Raw genomic sequence first — 12,450 nt, 5'->3', positions numbered from 1 at the left:
AAAGTAGTGTGGAATCATTACAACAAGACGTCTACCTCACAAAAAGCCAAATTACGCCACTGGGACACGGTGGTGCTCCCTGAGGCACTATATGCAGCAGAGGCCACAATAATCCTAGGGCATACACGTATCAGACAATTAGAAAAAGTAGAACGGAAAATACTTAGGAATATATTTGGCGCAACTAACAACAATGGAATATGATCAAGAAACCTACAGAGGAACTATACAAACATACGGAGAGATTAGAAACAATTCTGTGGACACCTATACAGAATGTCATCGCACAGACTGACCAAACAGATCTTTTGACTGGGTAACCACTGGAAACAACAAATGGATGGCAGAGGTAAAAAACGACCTGAACCAACTCAACATAACAGCAGACACAATAAACGACAGAATGAAGAAACATTAAGAAAAGTAAACTACATGAGATACAATATGACAAACGAACAGGCGGAAGATGAAAGAAATATGGGCAACCAAAAAGGCAGTCAAGATGAAGCCGAAGACGCAAAGCCGACAAGAAGCATTGACAGAGGACCGGAAACAGAAACACAGCGAGCGAATGAGGGAAGTTTGGGCAGCAAGGAAGGCAACAAAAGGAACTGGCCATGTAGTACAGTCCAAAAGCGCTCTTTAAGGGCAAAAAACCAATAATAAATAACGAAATGTGTGATGTCATGGACGTCCGTTAAATTTCGGTTAAACGGTATATCATACAAATATAAATGCTGTCAATTCAGCTACATACCTAGGAAATACAATTATGAACGGTTTCAATTGGAACAGTCACATAGATAGTCTTGTGATGGAGACAAACCAAAGATTGCGTTATATTGGCACTAAACTTAGAAGATGCACAGGTCCACAAAAAATGTTGCCTACGCTACGCTTGTCCGTCCTCTGCTCGAGTCCTGCTGAGCGGTACGGGATCCTTACAAGATAGGATTGACGGAGGGTACGGAAAAAGTCCTGAGAAGGGGAGCTCGTTTGGTGTACTATAGCGAAATAGGGAAGAGAGTGTCACGGATATGATAAAGAGCTCAGGTAGACGTTATTAAAACAAAGGCGTTTTTCTATGTGGCGAGACCTTTTCAAGAAATGTGAATCACCAACTTTATGCTCCTAATACACTCCTGGAAATTGAAATAAGAACACCGTGAATTCATTGTCCCAGGAAGGGGAAACTTTATTGACACATTCCTGGGGTCAGATACATCACATGATCACACTGACAGAACCATAGGCACATAGACACAGGCAACAGAGCATGCACAATGTCGGCACTAGTACAGTGTATATCCACCTTTCGCAGCAATGCAGGCTGCTATACTCCCATGGAGACGATCGTAGAGATGCTGGATGTAGTCCTGTGGAACGGCTTGCCATGCCATTTCCACCTGGCGCCTCAGTTGGACCAGCGTTCGTGCTGGACGTGCAGACCGCGTGAGACGACGCTTCATCCAGTCCCAAACATGCTCAATAGGGGACAGATCCGGAGATCTTGCTGGCCAGGGTAGTTGACTTACACCTTCTAGAGCACGTTGGGTGGCACGGGATACATGCGGACGTGCATTGTCCTGTTGGAACAGCAAGTTCCCTTGCCGGTCTAGGAATGGTAGAACGATGGGTTCGATGACGGTTTGGATGTACCGTGCACTATTCAGTGTCCCCTCGACGATCACCAGAGGTGTACGGCCAGTGTAGGAGATCGCTCCCCACACCATGTTGCCGGGTGTTGGCCCTGTGTGCCTCGGTCGTATGCAGTCCTGACTGTGGCGTTCACCTGCACGGCGTCAAACACGCATACGACCATCATTGGCACCAAGGCAGAAGCGACTCTCATCGCTGAAGACGACACGTCTCCATTCGTCCCTCCATTCACGCCTGTCGCGACACCACTGGAGGCGGGCTGCACGATGTTGGGGCGTGAGCGGAAGACGGCCTAACGGTGTGCGGGACCGTAGCCCAGCTTCATGGAGACGGTTGCGAATGGTCCTCGCCGATACCCCAGGAGCAACAGTGTCCCTAATTTGCTGGGAAGTGGCGGTGCGGTCCCCTACGGCACTGCGTAGGATCCAACGGTCTTGGCGTGCATCCGTGCGTCGCTGCGGTCCGGTCCCAGGTCGACGGGCACTTGTACCTTCCGCCGACCACTGGCGACAACATCGATGTACTGTGGAGACCTCACGCCCCACGTGTTGAGCAATTCGGCGGTACGTCCACCCGGCCTCCCGCATGCCCACTATATGCCCTCGCTCAAAGTCCGTCAACTGCACATACGGTTCACGTCCACGCTGTCGTGGCATGCTACCAGTGTTAAAGACTGCGATGGAGCTCCGTATGCCACGGCAAACTGGCTGACACTGACGGCGGCGGTGCACAAATGCTGCGCAGCTAACGCCATTCGACGGCCAACACCGCGGTTTCTGGTGTGTCCGCTGTGCCATGCGTGTGATCATTGCTTGTACAGCCCTCTCGCAGTGTCTGGAGCAAGTATGGTGGGTCTGACACACCGGTGTCAATGTGTTCTTTTTTCCATTTCCAGAAGTGTATTTTACTGTCGACGATCTACGTAGGAAGCTAGGGACAAATGATCATCGTAATAAAATAATACCAATCGGAGCTCGTGCAGAAAATGTAAATGTCCATTTTTGCCATACGCTGTTAGAAAGTGGAACTCTAGAGAAATGGTCTGAACGTGCTTCGAAAAACCCCCTGCCAGGCACTTATGTGTGAATTGCTCACTAATCAAATACGTCGCTCAAAACAATTAGGCGATCAGGGGAGATACCATACACACTAGACATAAGGTGACTCATTTTATTCACATATCGGTTACAATTCTAATTTGTGTGTGATGCAGTACGATATTTTGCTGTCTCAACTCTTTACTTGAGGTTTACAAGGCGTTTGCGTAGAGCGAGGCACCATGAGGCTACCATATTAGTGAAGCAGTCATTCTCATTGCCCTCTAATATGGTGTGTGATGACCTCAGACGACCAGTACAGTTGCACACCTGGGTGGCAAGGACAGTATGAGGTTATCAATGAGCTCTTGAGGGATATTTGGCCATTCTTCCATGAATGCAACATCCAGCTCTGCAACCGTTATGGAAGGTGATGGTCTGGCTGTAATGCGCTTGCCAAATACATCCCAGATATGCTCAGTCGCTTTTGTCAATGAACAAGCTGGCGACTCCATTCGTTCAATTCCCTCAGCTTGAAGCAAGTTGTCCACCAGTGTAGCTCGTCCAACAGAAGGAACCCATGTCCTATGGCACCAGCGCAGGGCACAACAAGAGGTCGAAGGATCACGTCTCTACACCTCTGAGCAGTCAAAGCGTCATTCTTAACGGCATAGAGGTCCGTACGTCCACCAATACCGGCACCTGCGCACACCATTCGTCCACCACCATGATATAGTAATGTTTCCTGCACGTAATCAGGATTGTTCCGAGTTCCTCGTTCTCTGCAGGTGAGGGAACGAGGATTGTCCGGCTGAACACAATATCTTGATTCATCTGCGAATAGCACCCGGCGCCATTCGTTACGACTCCAATCCTGGTGTTCCTCTGTCCAGTTTCAACGGACTAAACCGTGTCGTGGTTTTAATGGGACACAAACCATAGGTCTCTTTGCGTAGAGGCCACATTCCCCAAGGCGATTTAGGCTGTTTGTGTTTATTTTGAGCGTTCTGTTGCTGCCTGCAGGGTGCGTTGCAGCTGAGTTGCAGTTACCTATTTACGACATTGGCCTTGCCTTCTTTTAACGGATCCTGTTGCTTGAAATCGCGTCCCGAACCTGTAAATTACACTTTGGGACACTCCAATAGCTACAGCCAGCTCCTTGTGTCTGTCCCGCTTCCACTCGCCCTATGACTCTCCATACCATAACTTAAGGCAAGTCGCGTTATTGTTGCATTGCACTACCTTCTCACTACACAATCTGAACCCAACTACTTGTGTAATTCGCTTGGTAGAGTAAACACAAGACAACACCAATCCTCTCTGCAGCAACTTTCTGTTATTACCAATATCTCGGTGACCGTAATGTTGTTGTCTCCAATCCGTAGAATCGTCAGAAAGACGTCGAACCATTTTAGTTCATTCTGACAATGACAACACTTGAGAACCTAGATATCTCAACTGATCCCCTCATTTTTTTGACCAATGTAGATGCAGATATAGATGTAGATGCCGTAAACCCATAATAGGTAATTGCAGCGTTGTTTCCCTTTAAATTGTGCAAACGAAGTACTGCACAATACTGCATGTTTGGATTTTTCTGCTCTAGGAGAGTGCTATGGTACTGTAGGCCGTGGATTTCAATGTGTGCAATGATCTGTTAGCAAGCAAAAATATTAATTAGGGTTTCATATTTTGAGCGGATAACATTATGACTACCCCAAGCAGAAACTCAAATTGTCATAGACAACAATGTTCAAACTATCAGACTATTAATCTGATGCCACTCTTGTAAATTGCTGACAAGTACGATTTACAGAAAAATAGAAAATAGCTATGTAGACTTCTTAACACAGATATTATATGTAACTAAATTCTGACACTTTTACAAGAAACAGTAGCAATCACAAAATCTACGTTAAAATTCATTGGAGAACTATAGCTATTTTGGAATTTAAACAAGAGTTAGACAAGGTGATGTTCTGCGTCATTTAAATGCATACTTAAGTATATGATCACAAATAAGAGCATCAAAAGTGGAATACAAAATAGGTGACTAAAATAACTGTCTGGCATTCACAGATAATTTAGTAGCTCTGATGTACAGCGTAAATCATAGAAAACTCATAAAAATAAGTGAACAAACAGCAGGAAAAACAGGACAAAAAATCTCCTTAAATCCGTACCATCCAAATTAATCAGAAAGTAAAAATGTGTCTGACGAACAGACAAATTTAAATATCTAAGAGACATAATCATACCGAATGGTGGTGTAAACCAAGACGTCAGAGCAATATTACGAAAGATGAACGTAACGTTACACTTTATACCGAATGGTGGTGTAAACCAAGACGTCAGAGCAATATTACGAAAGATGAACGTAACGTTACACTTTATATAAAAATTAAAATTCGTGATAATCATACAAGAGCCTCAGAAAACATATGCTGAGGGACAGAATACGATGACGAAGGCGCCCTGCAGATGAAAGTGAAATAGTATTTAAAAAGGGCCCAATGTAATAGTTCAAACATAAATTTTCGTTCTCCTCCATACAATCAAAACGAAGTGCTGTTTCGCGAAATACTAACAGACATGAATAAATAAAGTGACCTCCGTGACTAAAACGATATTAATAATGTCTGAGCAAACGTACTTTAATTTTACCTCAATCTGGGACAGACCTTTTCCAAGTTTTCTTATATTTTATTTCGTGCCTCTCAACTGCGAATAAACCATTCTTAGTTTTAAACAGCAGATAAGTTTTTTTCTTTATATTCAATAATTTAATCACACCGAAATCTTTCTGTGAATGCTGTTTCTTTCAAACTCTACTCGTAAACAGAGCTCAAGGAGGGAGAAACAATTTCAGAGTTACTCAGGTACGTATTTCTATTTTGCGGCTACGTCACGGACACGATAAGACTCATTCAGACTGTTCCAACCACCAAGATATATACGAAATGCAAGTTTTGATTCTGCGTAGAACATTTAAATACTACATTTGATCGATATGAGCTTTAATTTTGCCGAGTAATTTGTTCTTAAAGACGGAACCGAAGGTCTGAAGCGCATTAGATAGACTTGACTGCTGAATGAATGGCGACCCTATTTTGATTTGCCTGCAAATGCTCAAAGGCTGGAATCTTTCTTAAAGAGGCATAAGTGGCAAACATCCAATTACGTAAATGTCACTTGGGCGCAGAGATGGTGGCCGCTGAGACACCAAACCTGCGAAGGAGTTACCAGAACTTTCCGAGCACCTAACCGTGTCCTTTTCAAAGTAAGGAAACGCAGATTACTACAATATCCTTTAGTAAGACGGCGGAGAGAACTGCAATTAGAAATTAAACGACCGCATCCTCGGAGTTCATTCACTGAGTTCAAGTCGGAATGGAACTTCCTACTGTCAGTGGGCCGACACACCAGATCACGAGCGTTTATGATGGTGTGAGCGTCTGTGTCAGCTAGCACACGCGGGTACATTACTCCAAGCATATTCGCAGCAGAATAAATCGGAATAGGCCCCTAGCTTTTTATTTTAAGTTGAATTACAAGTCTAGAAAAGAGTGTATTTTTCTCGTCGGCGTGTGTCTTGAACACACAATATTAAATTAGTAGTAACTTCTTTTATTAAAAATTCGAGACATGAACAGATCTAGGCCATTTAAATGGACCAATCACATTCATCATTGCTATGATTGTAACTATAGCAGTTAGCAGATTGAAAAACTTGTGGGCCCCTGATCTGTATGATGTACTCGCAGATGTGTGGTATTCGAGGAAGCTTGATTACTAAAAAAAAATTCTTATTTACTGTTCTTGTTACTGTAGTAACAAAGTATGGGCAGGAAGAAGCTCTTAGGTTTACTAGCATAATTATCCCTTTACTTACAAGAAAACGGCGGCACAGCACCATTTGTCAACTGTCGTTCTGCCAATGGAAATGCCCTTAGTCTGGTTAAATGAAAAGGAAGGAAAAGAGAAAGCACACGTTCATAATATGTATGGGAATTCGATGTACATATTAATCACCTTCTCCCCCCCCCCCCTACCGTGTCCCTGTCCATCTCCTTCTCCCTCGCTCTTTTTCCATCGCCTGCTCTTACCCTCTCTCTCTGTCCATCACCTCCTCCCTTCTCTGTGTCTATCTCCTGCTCCCTCTCTCTGTCCGTCTCTTCCTTTCTGTTCCCTATGTCCATTTCCCCCCCCACCCATCTGTCCATGTCCACTTCTCCCTGTCTCTCGACAAATAAATTGTTTATTGGTATTGCAAATACAGATTCTGTAGTAGTATTCTAATCATAAGCCCATCAGCCATAAATACAAATTCTCTGAGACATTTTGTTTCACTCTCTGCAGCTACGCAAACGATTATGTGTTGGTACTATCTCCATGATGAGTCTTGCCGCTGTAATTTACTTTCGCTGTCGCAATTAATTTGATACGATTTATGTCACTTAGTTGAGCGTTTAATTGTTGGTTAATATTCTTCATTGTTTGGACTCAATTGTACGTTCTTCTTTCGAAGCTGATAACGTTTTACTCGTTACTTTAATATGCGAACCGGAATCGAAACGCTCATATGCTACCCACCTCTTAAATCATCATAGATCCTAATAACTAAATAAAATACTGTACAGGGTTTAGACTTGGGTAATATTTCTGAAGGACAACATTTTCATCTTTGGCTGTTAGCATTACTTAAAAATAAATATATCGTTAAAATTTGTTCAGAGTGAGCCTGGATTCCTCCAAAACACTTTCAGAGGTGGTAGTATGGGGCAAAACAAGAAGAAGGGCATGGTGAGCGAAAGCTCTAATATGCATACCTTAAGAGCTATTCGAAGTCGTTCATCTTGTAACGGAACATATTAAGGCTTTACTTTACCGAAGTATGCGATACCCTCCAAATTCAACCAGTTTAACGAATATTAATAGTTTTAGAGAAGTTATTGTGTATATTAACAATGATTGCAGAACATGTCTCCATAAACAGTCAACCCATTAAATTATACTGAATAACTGACCCACACAAAAGTTAATATCACTTGATCACTGATACAGCAAATGTCATCATGTAAAAACAATAAGTTCATCCTAAATAATTAATTTGAAGTACGAAAAATAGTGGCCAACTTAGGTATTTTAGATCTCCTTAAATAAAAATCACCCAGTAAAAACCTATTTGTTCACTAGGAGCGTTTTCACGCAGTATTCACGTAATCAATCCTATTTTAGACGAAAACGAATGTAATTCTTAATAATTCATGTTTTTTTACTTATTTATGCAAATTAGAGAAGTCAATTGACAAACTTCTAAAGAACGGCCTATTTGTAACAAAGAATTATTCTGTCAAGTCAACAAATTTGTCTGTCATTTTAATAACATATTTAATTATGTCACTCGATGTAAATTAATAACTTTTCTGCACAAATTATGATAACAGATGTACATGTGACTTATAAACTATATCTGTTTTTAGTAGTTCTTTGACAATGTTATAAATACAAGCAGCAAGAAGGGTCGGGGGAGCAGTGGAGCAGTAGGAATGTCACTTTGGTAAAGTGTGTACTATGTGTGTTATTGTTCGAGGTGGATAAACAATGCAAAGAACATGTAAAAGAAGTACTACTTTGTGTTGTGTCATTGTCTTTGGTGGACAGTGGAATTAAGATGGCCACCAGAGTAATAAATAATTGAAGTTTGAATATTTGTTGGTTCAGCTCGTTATTTATCATCAAAAGCATTTAAAAAATACGGGACTTCATCTGTTTACCCCTAGTAACCCGATTTAGAGCCAGCATCAACATCGAAACACAGCAGTGATCCAGCAAGCAGCAGCGATTACTACAATGCATTTTAATGGCGCCAACCTAACATCAAGAGCTAACAAGCTCCGTATATGGGAGTGAAATAGTGCGATTATAGCAATTAGCAATGTCTACGACTAGGCGACCAGTACAATCTGCACTACGGTGACACACATCTCTGATTTCATATTTTAAGCAATGGTTGTACGGACTAAAGGAAGGAGAAGAACCGTAAACATGGGCTCTAAATCGTTTATTTTAAGAGCTATGAGCACTTGTACATCCTCGCTCCTGTGAAATCCATCTCTTTTAGTGAACAGGTGCTCATAGCAGTTAAGGTATAGCCGCGCAGGATTAGCCGAGCGGTCTACGACGCTGCAGTCATAGACTGTGCGGCTGGTCCCGGCGGAGGTTCGAGTTCTCCCTCGGGCATGGGTGTGTGTGTTCGTCCTTAGGATAATTTAGGTTAAGTAATGTGTAAGCTTAGGGACTGATGACCTTAGCAGTTAAGGCCCATACGATTTCACACACATTTGCATATCTTAAGGTATACATTTTAGATTCCATGTTTACTAGACATTTTGCTCTCGTTTTGCACGTATTCTAAACTTTTCTTGGTGTAGTTCTGGTTCAGTCTATATATCCACACATGATATTGTTGTTGTGGTATTCTTCAGTGCTAAGACTGGTTTGATGCAGCTCTCCATGCTACTCTATCCTGTGCAAGCTTCTTCATCTCCCAGTACTTACTGCAACCTACATCCTTCTGAATCTGCTTAGTGTATTCATCTCTTGGTCTCCCTCTACGGTTTTTACCCTCGACGCTGTCCTCCAATGTCAAATTTGTGATCTCTTGATGCCCCAGAACATGTCCTACCAACCCGTCCCTTCTTCTTGTCAAGTTGTGCCACAAACTCCTCTTCTCCCCAATTCTATTTAATATCTCCTCATTAGTTATGTGATCTACCCATCTAATCTTCAGCATTCTTCTGTAGCACCACATTTCAAAAGCTTCTATTCTCTTCTTGTCCAAACTATTGTGCCATTGGTTAAACGCCTAGGTCACCTCTTGTTCGTATTGACGGCACTTTAAACAGTGGACATTACATTTCAGATGTGTTACGACCCGTGCCTCTACCCCTCATTCGATCCCTGCGAAAACCTGCATTTCGGCAGGATAACGCACGACCGCATGTTGGAGGTCCTGTACGGGCCTTTTTGGATACAGAAAATGTTCGACTGCAGCCCTGGCCAGCACATTCTCCAGATCTCTCACCAAATAAAAACGTCTGGTCAGTGGTGGCCGAGCAACTGGCTAGTCACAATACGCCAGTCACTTCTCTTGATGAACTGTGATATCGTGTTGAAGCTGCATGGGCAGCTGTACATGTAAACGCCATCCAGGCTCTGTTTGACCAAGGCGTATAAAGGCCGTTATAACGGCCAGAGGTGGTTGTTCTGGGTACTGATTTCTCAGGATCTATGCACCCAAATTGCGTAAAATGTAATCACATGGCAATTCTAGTATAATATATTTGTCCAATGAATACCCGTTTATCATCTGCATTTCCTCTTGGTGTAGCAGTCTTAATGGCCAGTAGTGTATATCAACGCCTGTCGAGAGTTAGGTCTAGATTTAATTATCATTTCACTCTCATTGGAGGTGATCGTCGGATGTCAGTCAAACACATTGCTCGAATTCTCTGTTAGTATTGATTCCAAATTCGTCAAGCTGTTGGGGTACTCAAACATGAGTGCTCGGTGGGTTCCTCAGCGCCTGACAGTAAAGGGCAATGAAAGCTCCACGCCGGCCGGAGTGTCCGTGCGGTTCTAGGCGCTGCAGTATGGAACCGAGATACCGGTATGGTCGCGGGTTCGAATCCTGTCTCGGGCATGGATGTGTTTGATGTCCTTAGGTTAGTTAGGTTTAAGTAGTTCTAAGTTCTAGGGGACTGACGACCTCAGAAGCTAAGCCCCATAGTGCTCATAGCCAATATGGAAAATAAATTTATTTGCGAAATTCAGTTCCATTCTCAAATAATCCAAACGGAAGTCGCATAGTGCGCAGAGTCATTTGAACCAAAGGATCCACTACGCAGTAAGCGGGACTTGGATGAGGTAGGTTATTGATGCACGAAGACGTTGGCTCAGACGTCGACTATGAGAGTGGTACCATGAGGGTGTAGGGACCCTCCCAGTGAGGCAGCGTAAGGCCGTCTCATTGAACGGAGATTATTTTGAAAATAGGGTTTTGTACCCAAAAGAGTGGAGAAAAATATGGCGTATTTAAATTCTGAGTAATAGGTGTTGCGCTACTTGCTCACTGTCCCTCGTATACTTCCGTTTGCACTGACTCAAGTAGCCGAAGATTAATAATGAACACCCTGTAGATGTGACGTAAGAAATCACAGCTGCTTGGGGGCTGCAGCAGCATTCGCACTGCCACCGTAGCCAGCCTTACGGCTCCGGATTTTTAATGTGAGGAAGGAAGTATTGGGACAGCGTAGGAAGGGAAGAGGCGGTAAACGAGGTGCGGCGTGGCTAAATTCTGCAGCTGCAGAAGGAGGAGGAGGAGAAGAAGAAGAAGAAGAAGGAGAGGCGGGCGCGCCAGCCAGAGTGTGCAGGCGGTAGTCGCCCGCTGGTGGCTGTGGATGGTGGCGTGGCGGCGCTGCGGGTCGGAACCCAATTAGGGGCGCTGGCAGCTGGAGGCTAACGAGACGGGCCTCCGGCTGCCTCCGCGGCTCGTCAGCGCTGTTTGCCCCCCAAGACGGCTGTCTGCAAACAGGCGCAGCTCAGCGCATCGCAGAAGCAGCAGCAGCGGCGGCAGACGTCAACCGGTCGCCCCGCCACCGCGTCCGAGCCGCTGCCGCTACCTGCGCGCGGCTTACCGAGATCCGCCAGCCCAGGGGTCACGCCGTAGCGCCGGCCTGTTGAATCAGCGATGCCGGCACCGGCCAATGTCTGACGGGGAATTTCGGCCAAACATTTGCAACCGCCGTGTCAACAGGCGCTACGGCGGTGCTTCGCTGTAGCCATACTCTTTAAGCCATTATGACACTAACTCCTAATGCCGTCGGCAACACGGACCGTGCATTCGAACGTTGAGCGTGCCGAGTTTCTGACGCCACAGCGTGTAAAAAGTACATTGGGGAGCCATTCCGAGAGTGCAGGGCAGTATCTATTATGTCAGATAATCTGAAAGTGCGTTCCAACACAGACCAATGAGATGGAAGAACTCCACCTACGTCAGATTACGCCATCTCTCTACAGTGTAGAGTCCAAAGACGCCATTTTGACTTTAAATTGTAAAACGCATGAATATATACCGTCAGTCAGCAGCATACTGATGATCTCTCGAAAATCCGTCATTAATTACGCCGATTTGTTGTAATAAAATGACGGGAAACGTCATATTGGTGCTTTAAGAATTATTTTAACTTGTGTATTTTCAAAGTATGCCATTTCAAGCCAGCCGACTAGTCGCGCGTTGTAACGCACTGCAGCCGGCCGCTGTGGCCGAGCGATTCTAGGCACTTCAGTCCGGAACCGCGCTGATGCTACGGTCGCAGGTTCGAATCCGGCCTTGGGCATGGATGTGCGTCATGTCCTTAGGTTAGTTAGGCTTCAGTAGTTCTAAGTCTAGGGGACTGATGACCTCAGATGTTAAGTCCCATAGTCCTTAGAGCCATTTGAATCGATCGCTCTGCTTCCCGAGCGGGAAGAGGTGCCGGTCCCCGGCAGGAATCCACCCAGTGCATTAGTGTCGAGGCCCGGTGTGTGGTCAGTCTGTGGATGGTTTCTAAGGCGGATTTCCATCTGCCTCAGCGAATGGTGGATGGTTACCCTTATTCCGCCTCAGTTACACTAAGTCGGCGATTGCTGCGCAAACACTGTCTCCACGTACGCGTACACCGTAATTGCTCCACCATGCAAACATTTGAGG

Source organism: Schistocerca gregaria, chromosome 1 (assembly GCF_023897955.1).
Source record: "Schistocerca gregaria isolate iqSchGreg1 chromosome 1, iqSchGreg1.2, whole genome shotgun sequence".
Taxonomy (NCBI): domain Eukaryota; kingdom Metazoa; phylum Arthropoda; class Insecta; order Orthoptera; family Acrididae; genus Schistocerca; species Schistocerca gregaria.
The sequence above is the reverse complement of the archived record's forward strand: the minus strand, read 5'-3'. Positions refer to the sequence as shown.